Here is a 13,333-nt window from a genome sequence, read left to right on the forward strand (position 1 = left end):
CTGAGTATTTAACATTTTTTAATGATTTTCAAGCAGACTTCCATAGGAAGAGCACATATTTTAATCTTAGCACTCACTTGGCATTTAGATTTTTCTATATTTATATGTATCTTTGATAGCTGTAAAGTTATTCTTTGCTTTGAAAAGAACAAAAGGACTCACATCTCTTTGCCTATTTACTTTAAAGAAAATGTTTAACAGTTAACTTGAAGAGTGAATGATGAGGGTTTTAATGTTCACCATCACAAAATACTTCTACAGTTTATTTTTACCAAAATCAGGCATAAATTTTGAAATAAAAGTTTTAAAAATGAGAAAATTTAAAAAACAAGAGTCATCATTTTCTGAGACTTCAGAGGAGAGTGTGTTTGACCATTTGTTTAAATCAAACTTCAGCAGGAAATTCAGGCACCAGAAGAAACACACCAAATTCCTCAATGTTTAGTGTTCTAAATGCCAGCCTGTCTCAAAATACCTGTTTCTAACACCTAACCATTGTCTATTACATACTTGGGAAGATGTTTAATTATTTGTGTTTTCTTTCTAATTTATTAATTATCACATTTTCCTTTAAATCTCTCTTAACCAGACTGATTTATCTGAAGTGTAGAAGCTATACAATTTTCAGAGGCCTGGAAAAATGATTCTAGAGCTAAAAAATAAGCAAACTTACTGGCTTCTAAATATGAAAACTACCCAACCTAAAGTAACAAATACTTAACTTAATGTCTATAAAAGTTAACAAATTGCCAACTTCATCAGTTGACAAGCCCTAGTATTAATTAAATTGCATTATATTTTCAAATATTTTTATGTTCAATTTTTTACTTGGCATGAATCATCAAAAATGCATGATGAGCCCTGATAAATTATAGTCAATGATAAACTAAATGAGTTTCTTGTAACAAACAATTTCAAAATGAAAGGGTCTTTTAAAAAAGTATAGATAAAATATTTTGTAATGTGTGATACATGGACATTTTTAATATTGTTGATATCATGAGGTGTAGGTATCTAAATATAAAAATTCCTACAGCTGACAAATATCTTTGAATGTTTCTCACTGTAATAATTCAAATTAAAACTAAACATAGTAATAATTTCTGCTCTTTGAAATACACTGTTGAGAAAAAGAAAAAACAAGCCAGAGACTGGGGGAAAATATTCCCAAAGCATACATCTGATAAAGGATGTGTACCTAGAATATGTAAAGAACTCTCAAAACTCATTAAGAAAACACACAACCTAATAAAAAAAATGTGCAATTCATTGAGAAGATAGACAGATGGCAAGTGAGAACATGAAAAGATAACATTATCTGTAATTAGGGAAATGCAAATTGAAACCACAATGAGTTACTACTGCATACTTATTAGAATGGATAAAATGGAAAAAGACTGATCATATCAAATATTGACAAGGATATGAAAGAACTGGAACTCTCATTCACTGCAGGTGGGGCTATAAAATAGTATAACCACTTCAGAGAAGTATGGCAATTTCTTGAAAAGTTAACATGCACCTACCACACGATTCAGCCATTCCACTACAAGGTATTTACCTAACAGAAATGGAAGCATATCTCCATATGAAGACTTAGACTTGAATGTTCACAGTAGTGTTATTTGTAATAGTGAAAAACTGGAAACAAATGAAATGTCCATCAATATAAATAAATAAACAAATGGGGTTTTTTTCATATAATGGAGTATAACCCAACAATAAAAAAGAACAGACTAGCCATACATGGTACAGCATGGATGAATCTCAAAATAGTTATGCTGAGTAAAAGAGATGAGACACAAAGGTTATCTACTGTATGATTTCATGTATGTGAAATTGTAAGAAATGCAAGCTAATGGACAGTGATAGAAATGAGATCAGTGGCTGCCTGGGACAAAAGAGAGGTTGGGTAGGGTAGGAAGAAAGGACTACAAAGGGGCACGAGGAAACTTCTGGGAATGATGGATGTTTTCATCATCTTGATTATGGAGACAGTTTCATGGGTATACACATATGTCAAAATTTATCAAACCATACACCTTATTATTTTATTTTTTTTGTTTATTGTTTTGCTTCTCAGCTGTCAGCTGCTGCTTTACTTCATTGTCTAAGTGGCGCTGACCATGCAATACAAAACAAGACATTTCAGAGTTCTCAGAGGGCACTCTTAATTGGAAAATATTTTGTCAGTTTCATCATTCTCCCACCTCTCTCTTTTCTTTTATTGAGACATCATTGAGTTACAACTTCATATAAGTTTAAGGTATACCACATAATGACTTGACATACATATATTACAAAATGACTACCACAAAAAGTTTAGTTAATATCCACCTCCTTATATAATTACAGTTTTTTTCCTCAAGTTTTATACTTTAAATATGTGCAGTTTATTGTAGGTCAGTTATACCTTAATAAAGCTATTAAGAAAATCCCTTATGGGTAATAATTCAACATATAGGTATATAAAAAAGGTAAATAATCTCCTTTCATCTGATGTCACCCATCAGATGATCTCCTTGAGGTTATCAACATGAATAGCCTGGTGTACATATCCTTTCATACTTTCTCCTTACTTACATAAACTTATGATTACATTACAGGGGGTTAACTTTTTGTTAAGTGGGTGACCCATTAAAATGGTGTTTTTCTGCAACTTTACTGGGGTTTAAAAAAAATCTCTTACCATGAATAAAAATTTCTAGGAGTTCAGATACTGACACTCATTTTTTATAGCCAACATGCCTCAAACACTTTGCCAAAGTAAGGGATATAAAACTATAAACAGAAGCATCTTGCTTTGAAGTAAATTACTAGATAGAGGAGTCAGTCTTCATTGAGGGAGGGATAAGACCAAATTCTTTCTATACTGAGAGGCTGTTTTTCCACAGGATGTAATTTAATCTAGAAAAGGAAAACTATTTTGTGTCTTAAACAATAATTAAACTCACTCCAGCTTAAACATTACATAGGGAAGTTAGACCTGAGCATATTCAACTGCAAACAGACCTTTCAAGATTTTTTTGAGAAAACTACCAGCTAGCTCCCAGGGCTTTACCACAGGTCATGTTGCTCATTGTGAAAAATGTAAAAAAATACAATTTTACAGGACAAAATTTCCTTTTCTCCTGTTCTTTTCTTAATTTAATCTGTTAGATGTAAACACCATCAACAATCCAAAGGTATCTTTAGACTACATGGTATTCATGAGCATGTGTTTTCATGCTTTCATTTTTTTGTCTATTCATTTGTTTTTTCTTTAAATATTTTTTAAATTGTGGTAAAATATATATGACTTAAATCTGCCACTTTAATAATTTTTAAGTTTACAATTCAGTGGTATTAATTACATTCACATGTTGTGCAATAATCACCACCACCATCTATTTTCAAAACTTTTTGATCACTCTAAACTGAACCCATTAATCAATAACCCCCATTCCTCACTCATCCCAGCTCCTGATTTCCTCTAATCTACTGGCTGTCTCTATGAATTTATCTATTCTAGATATTTCAATATAAGTGGAATCATACACTTTTTTCTTTTTGTGTCACTGGGCATAATGTTTTCAAGGCTTATCCATGTTACAGCACATAATCAGAACTTCATTAATCTTTATGGCAAAATAATATATTCCATTGTATGCTACATTTTGCTTATCCATTCATCTGCTGATGGACACTTGGGTTGTGTTCATTTGCTTTTAATAAATGTGATCACAATATACCCAATTTCGGCAGCTTCTTTCCCTTTCATGTCATAACATTTTGGAGATCTTTCTTAACACTTTTTAAAGGCCACATTGTTCTATTAGATGGAAGTAACAATTTATACACTATTCTTCTATCAATAGACATATAAACTGATGCCATATTTTTGCTATTAAAACAGTGCTAGATTGAAGATACTTGTATATATGTCATTTTGTATTTGTACCAGTTTGTCTAGAAGACAAAACTCCTGAAAGTTCTATTACCTGGTCAGCAGGAATGTGCATTTAACATTTGATAAATACTGCTGAGTTAGTTTCCAAAATAGTGCTCCTGACACGGTCATCAACAGTGACTATGAGAGCCCTTTTATATCTTTCCCACAAGGAGTATTTTGAATTTCTTTCATCCTTGTAAGTCTGACAGGTAATGGCCTTGGTTGCTTAAAGTAGATATAAGGGAGGATGAGCAGGTATACAATGGGGGCAGAGAGTGCTCAGGAGCAAAATTTGAGGGTGTCAGCCCCCCAGACGAAAGCAGAGAACAGGACTTCAGGACAAACAGGATCAGAAGGGATTCTGCTTTGTACTACAATCAGGGCTGATATTCAGTAGGAATGCACATATACAGCTGCACTTGACATTAAAATACCTAAAATTGGCAATTTCTCACTGCCCTGAGCCCCACCCTTGCATCCCACCCCACCTCCTCTGAATCTAGCAACCAGGGGCAAAAACACCCTGCCCAGCACTGTGACCAATACCTGTTCAAGTTGATTCTTACTTGTGCTAACTGGCTATTAAACTTTACAATATGTTCCTGCCCACGAGTGCATTTTCTTCTGAGATGCACTGATTCCCTCCTCCCCCAGTTTCTGAGCCTCTAGCAGTGCAGAGTAATCAGCTTTCTTAATTATGAGATCTGTGCTCCTGAGGGCAGGGTCCTTATCTTTCTCATTCATTCTTTCCCTTTCTAAAATGCTTTTCGAGCACATGTACGACAGTTGCTGGACCAAGATCCTAGAATATTACTGTGAGAAGGCAAACACCATCCTAGGCCTTATGGAACTTAGTCAACAATAAGGAAAGCAGGGGAAAAATAACTAAAGAGCCAAATAAAGAAAATAATTCCCAGTGGTAATAAGTGGTACAAAGGAAACAGGTTCTGATGATAAGTTAGCAGAAAAAAATTTTTTGAGTACTCCTTGTTGCAAGGTTATGGATAAAAAGGCTCTCAGTTACTGTTGATGAGAATGTCAGCAGGGGGAATATTTTTGGAAGATAATGTCACAAAGGGGGCTGCTCCTTAGTAGAGAAGCCAGAGAAAACCCAGTCTAAGATTAAAGTAAAGATGCAAAGGAGTCAGGTTCAAGGGAGGGAGAGCACCCAGGCAGCGTTGGGTCATGTGTGCAAAGGCTCCAAGTGGGAAAGAGCTGGTGTGATCTAGAGGGTCTGGAAGGAGGTAAGAGTGAGCACAGACAGCTAAGGAATGAGGTTGGAGAAAGTGCCTAGGGCCAGGTCATGCCATGCCCAACAGATTACCAAACAGCCTGAGATGATGTGTTTGTGATTTAAGAAGAGCCCACAACATTTTTAAGTGCATTATTTTCTAATACTTATTGAAGGACCTAAATCAGTAAGCTTGAGAAATGCACCAAACCCCCATAACATTTCTTTATCTCTGCCCATGGTCTCCCATGATAGCCACTTGGACAGTGCAAATATGCCCAAGGTTAGAAAGAGTACCCTCCACTTCTCCAACACCTTCTGGGTCCTTCCACACATCAACACCCCCAAAAACAAACAACTGAAATTTCCTTCCTTGAAGGACACTTTACTCAATGATAAAATCAGCTAATAATTATTGAACACTTTTTATATGTTTACCATTCTTCCATCTGCTTTGTGTATATTAACTCATTTCACCTGCTTATCCTCATGTAATCAAGGAAACTGAGGTGAAGGAAGAATAACCATTGTGACCACAGTCATATAAGTGATATGTGGAGAGCAAGACTCCAGAGTCCATGCCCTTGACGGCTACATGACAGTCCTCTCTAGCAGGGCCTGGCATTGGAAGTTGCAATCCTGCCATTATTTTACCCAAGAAAGCCTTTTGAGAAGTCTAATGTGAAAGCTGTCCTTAACCATGGTACATTCTACTTGTGCACAATTTACAATTTTGCATGTTATGCATTAATCCCCTTCAAACCACCTATGCCTGACAAATATGGACTTCTGAGATCAGCTAATGAAGGAGCATTGTGAGATATCATATATGGTAGTGCTGCCTACAAGCCCATGGTTTGGCTTCTACAGTATTGCCATCATTATGGTAATGCTTGGGCAACCACTGAAATATTTCACACACACCCACTCCCATTATTTTCTACAAATTAGTGGAAGATGAGAAAAAACGAAAATACTGATACAAAGGCTACAAAGCATACCTTCAATACACCTAAGCTAAAGAGGAAAATAATTGCATTAATAAAAATAATCAACGATTAGCTTGCCCAACTGTCCACTGAACTTAAACCAGTCAAGTATTCAACTGTGGATAAAAAAAATAATTTATGTGTATAAAATATTGGAAATATATTGTAGGAAATAGGCCTGTGGCACAGCACAGTTTATTTTGCTTTTTTTTTTTGGTTCATTTGTTTGGCTCTCTGGGAAAAGGACTCCTTTATAAATCTATTATTAAACGTTTAGACATTTAGCTTTTATTTTATTAAGAATAGGGAACTAACTGTATGTACTAATTTTCTTTCTCATTGCGAGCAGTGCAAATATTTTCATGGCATGTCGTATCAGGATTCTGATCATTTCCTATCCCATCCCCACGTGATAGGTCAGCTCACTCAAACATGCACAGGCCCACCTCCCTGTCCTGGCCTCGGAGCGCGGCATTTACAGAGACGGCCACTTACCTTTAACTAGTGAGTCTTCTCTTGCCTTCCTTATGTTTTCACTGCAATAATCTTTGGATTTTGTTTGCCATGCACAGGCGTCATCTTTTTCTTTCACACATCCTTTCTTCTGGATTTCTCATCAAAGCCTGTAACACAGAAGACAGAAGCTTCTTATTTTCTGTAGGCCCACAGGAAAGGCCCAGAAATCTCAAGTCAGTGACACTTTTAATTTACTTTCAATTTTCCCCTGGCTGGCTACAGTTTAATCACAGTTTTAGAAATGTACCTAATTAGGTGAGATTTAGTATAGCGTCATCTCAAAATACAGACAAAATTGAAGCTATTCTTAATAACTGAAGATCTGATACTGGCTTGGCTTCTGACACAATGCATTTCATTGACTATACGGGGTTACACTTTTGTCTCTGTAGGAGGAGATTCTGAAGTGCTAAAAGTTATCTACAGTCAGTTGTAAAATCAGGGTTGTCAAAGTGGGATGAATCAATAAAATAGCACCTCAGAATCCGTGATTCAGAATTACTGAGACCAGGAAGGCACTCCCAAATCTCGTTTCTAACAGATGTCAGTTGTGGAGAGAATGAAATGCATGTCATGAATACTGATGAAATTGAGTGTGTGTATGGTGCCATTTATATGTATTTGTCATTCTCCTTATAAAAGAAAAGGCAACAGCTCTTCCCCAGAAGCTCTCCTTAAATCAGAAACACTGCTCCCTTGCCAACTGTGGGCTCAGACTGTCCCACGCGCACCTGTGAGTAAAGGCTGGACAAGAAGAGGGCAAAGCAGCAGATGTGCTAGTCACCGTTTTGCCAGGTGGTTTAATAAAACTGCAGTCCGGCCCCAGTGCACCTCCCTACCCCGTCTGACTGTCACCTCTTCCTAGATGTGGACGCAGGCGTGAGGTGGAAGACTGCGGCAGGAAGCAGACAGAACTCAGTACGATTCATTCACAAGCCCCTCTGCCTCCTCTCTCCTTACTGATGCCTTTGTGGCAAATCCACCTTTTCTAACAGAACTAGGTATCCAAGGAGCTCATGTGCAATAAGAGCATGCTGTAGGTTGGGGGTTTCTGGTAGGTAATATTTTTTAGTTTCCTTTTAGGATGAAAATTGAGATATTGTTTTAGGAAACTAGTTCACTTTGAACTCTTAAAGCTAGCAAGAGGCTGATTTTATGTAAGGAGTTTTAAATTAAACATTAAAATGCTAACAAAACGAAGTTTAAATAGTCAGATCTAATGTTGACAGGGGGTAGTCATGGGAATGGGGATGGTTTAAGCAGTACTAAATGAGAATGAAGGCCTAATACCCAGTCACCCCCTTGGTCTCCGTGGCTTCTTAGGGTAAAGCCCTGCACTTAAAAAGAATAAATTAGAGGTATGGTATACTACAAGCCCCCATTAACAGAAAAGATAAGTGAGGCCCAGAGAGAGAGAGAAAGTGACTTGCAACAATATACCCTGTGATAACTGGCACTGAATGACTCAGTCCATTTTCTGCCTTACAAAACTCTCTCTACAGCTACCATGGGTCCATCAAATGACAGAAGTTCCTTGAGGGGTTAAGCCTTATAAATAATGACATAACAAGCAGAGTCTAGCATCATGCATAAGGAACTAGTTAAATCCCTTACTTCTTTAGCTGTGGTAACATAGATTACATAGCTGATATCAAGCTGGATCACAAGGGCAGATAACACAGAAATGGGCAGATACTTCTTGACTGCCCAGAAAAGCTGCCATTTATTAGTGCCCACTGCAGGCCATGAATGTGCCCAGCATATTGTTCACATTGCAGCTAATGCTTCTAGAAAATCCAAAAATAATGTATATACTATTATGTCATGAAGATGAGGAAAGTGAGTCAGGGTAATGTAATACCTTGTCTGAGGTTACACACAGCTAGTAAGTTCTCTGACTCTACGGCCCATGCCCACTGACTTCCTGCCTGCAACAAGAAGTGCTGTGACCCAAGGAAATAAGCATCTCTGTGAAAACCCTACAGCCTAGGAATGGGACCAGAACGGGCAGTATTTATAAGGAGCCTAAGAACATGAAGAGAGGAAAAATGAGCAAAGAGCATTACGGGAATACCGACCACAATAACTCTTATCATGTATGAGGGATATGTCTTAAAACCTTTAAATATACCAAATATGCTAATGCAATTAAGGGCATATGATTTAATTATATAACTTCACCCATAAAATTCAGTGAAAGAAACTTGTAATATTAGGTACCTAAGGATGAGGAAAGAAGTTCAAAATCTCAAATAAAATGGATGAGTTATTATCATTTATCGTATTAGTTTGCTAGGGCTGCTATAACAAACTGTCACAGGCAGGGTGGCTCAAACAGCTTTCACAGCTCTGGAGGCTAGAAATTCAAGATCAAGGTGCCGCCAGGGTTGGTTTCTCCTGAATCCTCTCCCCTTAGCTTTCAGATTTTCATCTACACTTACTGCCCCTTCATAGTCTTTTCTCTGTGTGCACATCCCTGTGTCCAAATTTCCTTTTCTTGTAAGGTCACCAATCAGACTGGATTAGGGCCCACCCCAACAGCCTAAAACCTTATTTTTTACTTAATTACCTCTTCAAAAGTCCCATCTCCAAACAGTTATATTCTGAGGTATTGGAGAATAGAGCTCAAATATGAATTTTAGGATATGATTCAACCTGTAACACCCATTAAGTAACTAGTCTTGGTACCACAGCAGTGAAAATCCAGATACGAGAAGAGTTGCAGTCGGCTACATGCCATCAACCTTCAGTGCACTCATGAAGAGCTGAAGCCCTCTAATATTTGAATTTAGGAATCTAAGGGTCCACTATAGTTTTAGGTTTAAAGGAGAAAACAAAAGGAGAGATGGCAACAATTCAATAAACTTTGGCCATGCCAGTCTAAACCAGGAGTGAGAAAACTGCTGCCTGCCAGTCAAATCCAACCTGCTGCCTGTTTTTGTAAATAAAGTTTTTCTGGCACGTAGCCACATCCATTCATTTACAGATGACTGTAAATGTCTATGGTTGCTATGGAGCTACAATCCCACAGTTGAATAGTTGTGACAGACACAAGGCCAAAAGCATTTACTATGTAAACCTTCACAGAGACAGTTTGCCAACTCCTGGTTTAAACTATGTTCATCAGGTTTCTTATCATAGGATTTTCAGAGTCTTGAAAATATATTATTTTCAATCTTCAAGGGGAAGATATACAGTAAAATTACATCTTACTTGGGAAATAGTTTCTAAAGTCAGCTCACAGTGAAAACTGTGTATGTTCAAAATTAACACTAAGAATCCGTTAAGGAAGGCGCCAGGGTAGAGCCCACATCAGCATCAATGTGGCCAGTTTTTCTTCCAAACTTGTTGGAGATAAAAATTTCATTGAGTACCACATGAAAGAGTTGGTTTTACTTGTGGGCCACTTATGTAAAAAGATGCATATCTTTGAATAACAGAATCACTCTTAGCATGGTGAGATACTTGAAGGAATTGAGATCAACTAAGAAATGGGAGATACCATCTCCTACTCATGTCTAAGATTTGCCAAAGTTAAGTATGCACTGGATTTGACTTTGCCGGAGTTTGTATTGTTTCTCAACTTATTGGACCACAGATCCTCCCTCTTCCTCACAGAAGCCTCTGATCGGACCTATATTCTCTAGAACACATTTTGGGAAATGCTGAAACACTAAAAAGCATTGTTATGTATTAGGTGTTATGGCTCAATCAACTGGACAGAAGACAAGTACAATGTTTTCTTAACACTAATTATGAAAGACCTGCAGGACAAAGGTACAATGAGACACCCCTTTGCATTCACTGTTTGGCTATTTTTAAAAAGTGGAAAATAACAAGTATAGATGAAACTTTGGAACCCTTGTGCATTGCTGATGGGAATGTGAAATGGTGCAGCCACTGTGAAAACCAGTTTGGCAGCTCCTCAAGGAATTAAACATAAAATTACCATTTTTGATCCAGCAACTCCACCTCTGGGTATATACTCCAAAGAATTGAAAGCAGGGTCTCAAACAGATATGTGTACACCATGTTCACAGCTGCATTATATGCTATATTGTTCACAACAACCAAAAGGCAGAGAGAACCCAAGTGCCTATTAACGGAGGAATGGATAAACAAAATGCAGTAGATTCACAGATTGGAATCGTGTTTATTCTTAAAAAGAATGAAATTCTGATACATGCTACAACATGGATGAGTCTTGCAAACAGTACAGTAAGGGGAATAAGCCATATGCAAAAGGCAAATACTGCATGCTTCCATTGACATGAGGTCCCTAGAGTAGTGAAATTCACAGAGACAGAAAGTAGGTAGAGGTTAGCAGGGGAGAAGAGACTGGGGACTGGAAAATTACTGTTTAATGGGCATAGAATTTCAACTTGGGATGAAGAAGTTCTGGAGGTGGATGGTGAAGATGGTGCACAACAGCGTAATGTCCTTAAAGCCACTAAATCACACATTTTAAAATAGTTACAATGGTAAATGTTATGTTAGTACACCACAGTGAAAAAAAATGCTCAGAAAAAAAAGAAGTGTAGGAACATAATTGCAGGGATGGGGATGAGGAGGACTCAGATTGTTTAGACATCAGTTGAATGCCTCATTCTGCTGAACGCCGAGCAGCTGACAAATTTCTGGCTTGCTTAGGTGACAATATCATAACTTGGAAGACAGAGGAAATAAGGGGAAGTGTTATTCTAGGAGGAACGTTTGGGCAATAGAGAAATGAAGCAAAGAAGTGGGCATATCCTCTTGGAGCTCAAAGCAGTGCTGGCAAGGATGCCAGGGTCCTCACTTGGCTCGTCCAGCGCTGGGCTGCTTCCAGCGCTGCCTGGTCCGGCCACGCACTCAGCCTTCCACCCGGCCCATTCACTCAGCAGCCCAAGGGGGTGGGGGTGGGGGTGAAAATACAACAATCTACAAAGGATGATGGAACAAACTCCTGTCCATATGTCTGTCACTCAAAATGAAAAACGTTGCTCTTCATATTCATCTCATGTCCTGCCTTTACGTTTTTGAGAAACAGAACCACACAGAAGTTAAATCCTCTATGCTAATGTTACTTTCTGCAGTCCAACTATTCCTTTCTCTTCAGTGGCAACAACAACTATTAATATGGTGGGTACCCAGTTCATGAATGTATGTGTGAGTGTGTATCCAAAACAATATATCCTGTAGTGGTGTGGTTTTTAAGCTTTCTATAAAGTGCATCATGCTATATATTACGGTATACTCAACATTGTTTTTGAGATATTTTCATTTTGCTCCATACAGATCATTAACTATTGTGCAGTACTTCATCATATGACCTTACCACAGTTTAATTTTCCACTTCAGGACTGATGGCTATGTGGTTGGTCATTAACAAAGGACGCTCCAGGGCACACCCTGCATGGTTCTCCCTCTGTGTCCAGGTCTCTCTGCTCAGCTGTAGAGGATGTTCAGGCACAACTCATACTTTAATATGTTGCAGCTCTGCATGGGTTTAGGAGCAAGGCTTTCCCTGGTAAGTCTCACAGGGGGCAGCTCTCCTTGGGGTTACTTGAAAATGTGGGAATTCTTTTGTGAGTTGGGGGTGGGTGGGGCAGGGATGCTAAATTTTCTACAGTGCATCAAAGTTCTGAATGACAAAGACATGTCCTCCACAAAATACCAAGAGCCCTTCCTTTGAGAAACATTGCTGATTGTCTCCAGTAGAATCTGTTGCAGAATAAGGGCATTTCCAAGTCTGATCAGGGAATGATAACTCACTCTACAAGCTGCCTGTTTGTTGCAACTTCTTGCCAAGTCTCACTCTAAAACTTTTCAGTTTCTGCTACTCAGATCATTGTAAAATGCTATCTCATGATTTTAAACTTGAATTTTCTTATTTTACTAAGGATGTGAAAAACTTTTTCATATTTGTGTTGCCCATTATCTCTCTCTCAGGAAAAGTGCCTCTTAATAAGCTGCCCATTTTTCTACTGGGTAGTTTGAGCTTTCCTTAGTGATTTACTAGAGATTCTAGAAATGGAGCTTTTGTTAATTATTTCAGATTGCAAATATCTTTTATCAGTTGTCCCCTTGCCTTTTAATTTTATGGTGCTGTTTTATGCAAAAGTTACATATTTTGATGTAACAAAATCCATTAACCTTGTCATTCTTGAGCGTGATTTTTGTGTCTGATAAAATCTACTGTATTCTAAGAGCATAAAGATACCCTCTTTTCCTCCTTAAAGGTTTTAAATTGTTACATTTCATACTTGGGTTTTTAATCTATCTCAACTTACTTTTCTACAAAGTGTGAATGGAGAATCTGAGTTTCTTTTTTTTTTCTTATGGAAAACCAGTTTTTCCAATACCGTTTACTTCTGGTGCTCTGTGTTTCCACTTTGACATCCAATGCCTCCTGAGTCATATAGAAAGGTCCATATCTGTTCAGTCCATCACTGGGCTCTCTATTCTGTCTCACTGATCTGGTTTTCTATACCTCTTCGCCAGTAACACAGTGTCTTAATTATTATGGTTTTATAATAAATTTTGATTAATTAGGGGAAGTCCTCATTCCTTTTCCTTTTTTTTTTTTTTTTTTTTGCAAAACTGTCTTATTAAATTCTTGAATTTCTACATTTCCATTTAAATTTGACTGTCGTTGGGAATCTGCCAAGAAGAACCTGGGAAGTA

General features: G+C 37.6%; 1 protein-coding gene across 1 annotated transcript in view; it reads right to left on the reverse strand.

Moving 5' to 3' along the window:
• Positions 1 to 13,333, reverse strand: part of FRMD4B (FERM domain containing 4B) — a 294,561-nt gene that overhangs the window by 197,127 nt on the left and 84,101 nt on the right. The window contains exon 2 of the mRNA XM_073230891.1: positions 6,647 to 6,774. The gene's annotated coding sequence lies outside the window, so the exon portion shown is untranslated. The remainder of the gene's footprint in view (positions 1 to 6,646; positions 6,775 to 13,333) is intronic.

Source organism: Manis javanica, chromosome 3 (genome assembly GCF_040802235.1).
Source record: "Manis javanica isolate MJ-LG chromosome 3, MJ_LKY, whole genome shotgun sequence".
NCBI lineage: Eukaryota > Metazoa > Chordata > Mammalia > Pholidota > Manidae > Manis > Manis javanica.